Below are 7,500 nucleotides of genomic sequence, written 5' to 3'. Positions count from 1 at the left end.
CATGCACCCTGCCACCCCTCATGCACTCCCATGCGCCCTGCCACCCCTCATGCACTCCCATGCGCCCTGCCACCCCTCATGCACTCCCATGCGCCCTGCCACCCCTCATGCACTCCCATGCGCCCTGCCACCCCTCATGCACTCCCATGCGCCCTGCCACCCCTCATGCACTCCCATGCGCCCTGCCACCCCTCATGCACTCTCATGCGCCCTGTCACCCCTCATGCACTCCCATACGCCCTGCCACCCCTCATGCACTCTCATGCGCCCTGCCACCCCTCATGCACTCTCATGCGCCCTGTCACCCCTCATGCACTCTCATGCGCCCTGCCACCCCTCATGCACTCCCATGCGCCCTGTCACCCCTCATGCACTCCCATGCGCCCTGTCACCCCTCATGCACTCCCATACGCCCTGCCACCCCTCATGCACTCCCATGCGCCCTGCCACCCCTCATGCACTCTCATGCGCCCTGTCACCCCTCATGGACTCCCATACGCCCTGTCACCCCTCATGCACTCTCATGCGCCCTGCCACCCCTCATGCACTCCCATGCGCCCTGTCACCCCTCATGCACTCTCATGCACTCTCATGCGCCCTGCCACCCCTCATGCACTCTCATGCGCCCTGTCACCCCTCATGGACTCCCATACGCCCTGTCACCCCTCATGCACTCTCATGCGCCCTGCCACCCCTCATGCACTCTCATGCGCCCTGTCACCCCTCATGGACTCCCATACGCCCTGTCACCCCTCATGCACTCCCATGCGCCCTGCCACCCCTCATGCACTCTCATGCGCCCTGTCACCCCTCATGGACTCCCATACGCCCTGTCACCCCTCATGCACTCTCATGCGCCCTGCCACCCCTCATGCACTCTCATGCGCCCTGTCACCCCTCATGCACTCCCATGCGCCCTGTCACCCCTCATGCACTCCCATGCGCCCTGCCACCCCTCATGCACTCTCATGCGCCCTGTCACCCCTCATGGACTCCCATACGCCCTGTCACCCCTCATGCACTCTCATGCGCCCTGCCACCCCTCATGCACTCTCATGCGCCCTGTCACCCCTCATGGACTCCCATACGCCCTGTCACCCCTCATGCACTCTCATGCGCCCTGCCACCCCTCATGCACTCTCATGCGCCCTGTCACCCCTCATGCACTCCCATACGCCCTGTCACCCCTCATGCACTCCCATGCGCCCTGTCACCCCTCATGCACTCCCATGCGCCCTGTCACCCCTCATGCACTCTCATGCACTCTCATGCGCCCTGCCACCCCTCATGCACTCTCATGCGCCCTGTCACCCCTCATGGACTCCCATACGCCCTGTCACCCCTCATGCACTCTCATGCACTCTCATGCGCCCTGTCACCCCTCATGCACTCCCATGCGCCCTGTCACCCCTCATGCACTCCCATGCCCTCATGCACTCTATCATGCACTCATGCGCCCTGTCACCCTCATGCCCTGTCCCCACCCCCCACCCCCTCCATGCACTCTCATGCACTCTCATGCGCCCTTGCCACCCCTCATGGACTCCCATGCGCCCTGGTCACCCCTCATTGCCACTCTCATCACCCTCATGCGCCCCACCCTCATGCACTCTCATGCGCCCTGTCACCCCTCATGGACTCCCATCGCCTGTCACCCCTCATGCACTCCCATGCGCCCTGTCACCCCTCATGCACTCCCACTACCCCCATGCCTCTCATGCACTCTCATGCGCCCTGCCACCCCTCATGCACTCTCATGCGCCCTGTCACCCCTCATGCTCCCTACCCTCACCCTCATGCAGCCTCTCATGCACTCCCATGCGCCCTGTCACCCCTCATGCACTCTCATGCACTCTCATGCGCCTGTCACCATGCACTCTTCATGCGCCCTGCACCCCTCATGCACTCTCATGCCCTGTCCATACCCATGCACCCCTCATGCACTCCCAGCGCCCTGTCACCCCTCATGCACTCCCATGCGGGGCACCCTGTCACCCCTCATGCACTCCCATACGCCCTGTCACCCCTCATGCACTCTCATGCACTCCACCTTCCACCCCTCATGCGCGCCCTGTCACCCTCATGCACTCCCATGCGCCACACTCTCATGCGCCCTGCCACCCCTCATGCACTCTCATGCGCCCTGTCACCCCTCATGGACTCCCATACGCCCTGTCACCCCTCATGCACTCTCATGCACTCTCATGCGCCCTGTCACCCCTCATGCACTCCCATGCGCCCTGTCACCCCTCATGGACTCCCATACGCCCTGTCACCCCTCATGCACTCTCATGCACTCTCATGCGCCCTGCCACCCCTCATGCACTCTCATGCGCCCTGCCACCCCTCATGCACTCTCATACGCTCTCATACGCCCTGTCACCCCTCCTGCCCCACCCCTCATGCACTCTCATGCGCCCTGTCACCCCTCATGCACTCTCATGCACTCTCATGCGCCCTGTCACCCCTCATGCACTCCCATGCGCCCTGTCACCCCTCATGCACTCCCATGCGCCCTGTCACCCCTCATGCACTCTCATGCACTCTCATGCGCCCTGTCACCCCTCATGCACTCCCATGCGCCCTGTCACCCCTCATGGACTCCCATACGCCCTGTCACCCCTCATGCACTCCCATGCGCCCTGTCACCCCTCATGGACTCCCATACGCCCTGTCACCCCTCATGCACTCTCATGCACTCTCATGCGCCCTGCCACCCCTCATGCACTCTCATGCGCCCTGTCACCCCTCATGCACTCCCATGCGCCCTGTCACCCCTCATGCACTCTCATGCACTCTCATGCGCCCTGTCACCCCTCATGCACTCCCATGCGCCCTGTCACCCCTCATGCACTCCCATGCGCCCTGTCACCCCTCATGCACTCCCATGCGCCCTGTCACCCCTCATGCACCCTCATGCTCCCTGTCACCCCCCATGCACTATCATGCACTCCCATGCGCCCTGCCACCCCTCATGCACTCCCATGCGCCCTGCCACCCCCATGCCACTCCCATGCGCCCTGCCACCCCTCATGCACTCCCATAGGCCAAGCCACCCCTCATGCACTCCCCACGCCCTGTCCACCCCTCATGCACTCTCATGCGCCCTGCCACCCCTCATGCACTCTCATGCGCCCTGTCACCCCTCATGCACTCCCATGCGCCCTGCCACCCCTCATGCACTCCCATGCGCCCTGCCACCCCTCATGCACTCCCATGCGCCCTGCCACCCCTCATGCACTCCCATGCGCCCTGCCACCCCTCATGCACTCCCATGCGCCCTGCCACCCCTCATGCACTCTCATGCGCCCTGCCACCCCTCATGCACTCCCATGCGCCCTGCCACCCCTCATGCACTCCCATGCGCCCTGCCATCCCTCATGCACTCCCATGCGCCCTGCCACCCCTCATGCACTCCCATGCGCCCTGCCACCCCTCATGCACTCCCATACGCCCTGCCACCCCTCATGCACTCCCATGCGCCCTGCCACCCCTCATGCACTCCCATGCGCCCTGCCACCCCTCATGCACTCTCATAGGCCATGCCACCCCTCATGCACTCCCATACGCCCTGCCATCCCTCATGCACTCCCATGCGCCCTGCCACCCCTCATGCACTCTCATGCGCCCTGCCACCCCTCATGCACTCCCATGTGCCCTGCCACCCCTCATGCACTCCCATGCGCCCTGCCACCCCTCATGCACTCCCATGCGCCCTGCCATCCCTCATGCACTCCCATGCGCCCTGCCACCCCTCATGCACTCTCTTGCGCCCTGCCACCCCTCATGCACTCCCATGTGCCCTGCCACCCCTCATGCACTCCCATGCGCCCTGCCACCCCTCATGCACTCCCATACGCCCTGTCACCCCTCATGGACTCCCATGCGCCCTGCCACCCCTCATGCACTCCCATGCGCCCTGCCACCCCTCATGCACTCTCATGCACTCTCATGCACCCTGTCACCCCTCATGCACTATCATGCACTCCCATGCGCCCTGCCACCCCTCATGCACTCCCATGCGCCCTGCCACCCCTCATGCACTCTCATGCGCCCTGCCACCCCTCATGCACTCCCATGCGCCCTGCCACCCCTCATGCACTCTCATGCGCCCTGCCACCCCTCATGCACTCTCATGCGCCCTGCCACCCCTCATGCACTCCCATGCGCCCTGCCACCCCTCATGCACTCCCATGCGCCCTGCCACCCCTCATACACTCTCATGCGCCCTGCCACCCCTCATGCACTCCCATGTGCCCTGCCACCCCTCATGCACTCCCATGGGAACTGTCACTCCTCATGCACTCTCTTGCGCCCTGTCACCTCTCATACACACCACGTGTGCCTTTTCATGTGCCGTCAAGTCCCTGATCATGCACCATCTCACACGTCCTGCATGTGACATTCCATACTCCCTATATATGTGTCTCTTCATGTGCTCTCTCATATACACCCTATTCACTCCTCATGCGGCCTCTCATACACTCCATATGCGATTCCTCATCTGCCCTCCCATGAATCTTGTCATGCGCCCTCATGTGCTCCCGCCAGGCGTCCTTCTCCCATAACCTCCCCGTGCCTTCTCTCAGACGCCTTCTCAAACCCTCACATGCCCCTCATATGCCTTCTCGTGTGCCCTCTCATGCCCCTCATATGCCTTCTCGTGTGCCCTCTCATGCCCCTCATATGCCTTCTCGTGTGCCCTCTCATGCCCCTCATATGCCTTCTCGTGTGTCCTCTCATGCCCCTCATATGCCCTCTCATGCCCCTCATACGCCTTCTCGTGTGCCCTCTCATGCCCCTCATATGCCTTCTCGTGTGCCCTCTCATGCCCCTCATATGCCTTCTCGTGTGCCCTCTCATGCCCCTCATATGCCTTCTCGTGTGCCCTCTCATGCCCCTCATATGCCTTCTCGTGTGTCCTCTCATGCCCCTCATATGCCTTCTCGTGTGTCCTCTCATGCCCCTCATATGCCTTCTCGTGTGCCCTCTCATGCCCCTCATATGCCTTCTCGTGTGCCCTCTCATGCCCCTCATACGCCTTCTCGTGTGCCCTCTCATGCCCCTCATATGCCTTCTCGTGTGCCCTCTCATGCCCCTCATATGCCTTCTCGTGTGCCCTCTCATGCCCCTCATATGCCTTCTCGTGTGCCCTCTCATGCCCCTCATATGCCTTCTCGTGTGCCCTCTCATGCCCCTCATATGCCTTCTCGTGTGCCCTCTCATAAGCTCCATATGTGCATCTTTTCATGCGGCTAGTCAGGCCCTCTCATGTGCCCTCTGATGTTTTCTTTCATACACTCATTTTATTGCCTTCACAGGTTCTCTTGCACTCTCCCATGCGCTCTATCTTAGTCCTACCCATGCATTCTAACATACACTCTCTTAGGTCCTCATGCACTCTCCTGGCCCTCTCTCTCTCTAACATGCACTCTCCTGGCCTATTTGCACTCTAACATGCACTCTCCTGGCCCTCTCTCTCTCTAACATGCACTCTCTTGGCCCTCTTGCACATTAACATGCACTCTTATGGCCCTCTCTCTCTCTAACATGCACTCTCCTGGCCCTCTTGCACTCTAACATGCACTCTCTTGGCCCTTTTACACTTCATGAACCCTCTCCTGGACTTTTTAATGTGAAATTTTATGTGCTTTCTCAAACCTTTGTGCCCTTTGATGCTCTCTCATGCGCCCTTTTCACGCAGTATCTGATTTCCTGTGCTCTCTCGGGTCCTCGTGCTCTCTCTCCCTCTCCCTCGCCCTCTCTCTCCCTCTCCCTCGCCCTCTCCCTCGCCCTCTTCCTCGCCCTCTTCCTCGCCCTCTCCCTCGCCCTCTTCCTCGCCCTCTCCCTCGCCCTCTTCCTCGCCCTCTCCCTCGCCCTCTTCCTCGCCCTCTTCCTCGCCCTCTCTCTCCCTCTCCCTCGCCCTCTCTCTCCCTCTCCCTCGCCCTCTCTCTCCCTCTCCCTCGCCCTCTCTCTCTCTTGTCTGTTCATCTACATATGAGTATTTTGTGACCGATAAATCTATCACTTTTATATTCAAGCTTGTATCATGTATGTGTCTGTCTGTGACTTGTTTTTACATTAAGCGTATCGTGATATCGAACAAGTAGTTTTCTTTCCAGTCATGTATCATGATTACGGCCGACGTGTGAAATTGCAGGGCGTTTTTATCCTTGCGCGAAACTTTGTTCCGGATAAGATTTGATCTGAACCAGATGACGGACGAACGTAAATTCAACTTTCACTGCGCGCCAAGGCCATTCGTAGGACAATCTTCGCGCGCGGATCCGTAACTGCGAAGCAAGACCTTGCGTCGGCGGAGGGGCGGCTTGGGGGCGTCTCCTCCAGCAACCTGGCTGGCTGGGAGGACGCGGGGGGAGGAGGGGGTTGCGGTGGCTGCTTGTGGTGCACGATGGACGTTTGTTCCTCTCTTATTCTCTTCCCTTCTCTTCCTTCCCTCACCCCCCATTCCCTTCTTCCTCTTTTTTCTTCCTTCCCCCACCCCCCATTCCCTTCTTCCTCTTTTTTCTTCCTTCCCCCTCTTCCTTCCTTCCTTCCTTCCTCCGTTCTCCCCTCCTTCCTTCTCTTCTTCCGTTCCCGCCTCATCCATCTTCCCGCCATCATCCGTCCATCATTCGTTTTCTTCCTTCCTCCTTCCTCGTTCGTTCGATATCCGTATGCCTGTTGGTATCCCACTCGCATGCCGTCCTGTCGAGCGCGCCAGCGAAGGGGAGATCGGGGTGCACGTGAGAGTGAGAGGGGAGGGCCTGCAGCGACTCAAGGCAGAGCCAGGAAGCGGAGGCTCCTCGGCGCTGGAGTTCTCGGGGCTCGTGCGTCTTGGTCCCCTGGGGGCGCTGACGAGGCCGACGCGAGGAAGCGTGTCGGCGGCGTAGCCTTTTCGGGCGACGGTAAAAGTACTGGCACTGCCGGAAGCGCGGACGTGCTAATAAGGGTGGGAGAGAGGAAGGGGGGGAGGGGGAGGGGGAAGCTAAAAAAAGCCGCGACCTACAGAACTCGCCTGTTAAGCGCCTTCAACTACGGCCGATGTGATGGATGGCTCGTCAATAGGTCATGCGTTTTCGCTTTTTTCTTTCAGCCTTGCTTCACTCCATCTCGCACGCTGTTACTCTATGCCCCTCCTTCGCTTTCGCGCCACGTTATTCTCATTTCCTTCTTATTAGTGCCCTCCCCATCCCCTCCCCTTCCCCCCTCCCCTTCCCCCCTCCCCCTTCCTCCTGCGGTCTTTCTCTCGCCGTCCACGTTTTGCCGACGCCATCGATCTTGTTCCTTTTTGCTGGACCTTCCGCTTTTCCGCTCTCCTTGCCTCGGATTTCCTCGATTTTTTTGCCTGCTTTAACGCCTCGACGTTCCCCCCTCTCCTCGTTATGGTTATTTCTATATTATCTCGTTTTTACATTTGCTTCTTTCTCGCTGTTTTAACTGGTCTTTGCTTTGCCCGCTCTCGCGTTCGGTGTTACGTCGTATTTTTACCTGGGTTTA

The 7,500-nt window shown here is 60.2% G+C and overlaps 1 protein-coding gene across 1 annotated transcript in view; it reads left to right on the top strand.

Annotated features, from left to right (window-relative positions):
* LOC122264770 (protein ecdysoneless homolog) overlaps positions 1 to 7,500 on the top strand; it is a 26,603-nt gene that overhangs the window by 4,481 nt on the left and 14,622 nt on the right. The window lies entirely within an intron of this gene.

This window comes from Penaeus japonicus, unplaced genomic scaffold (assembly GCF_977035675.1).
Source record: "Penaeus japonicus unplaced genomic scaffold, GWHDUDI00000001_assembly GWHDUDI00000018, whole genome shotgun sequence".
Classification (NCBI taxonomy): domain Eukaryota; kingdom Metazoa; phylum Arthropoda; class Malacostraca; order Decapoda; family Penaeidae; genus Penaeus; species Penaeus japonicus.
This window is presented reverse-complemented; position numbering and strand designations above follow the sequence as displayed.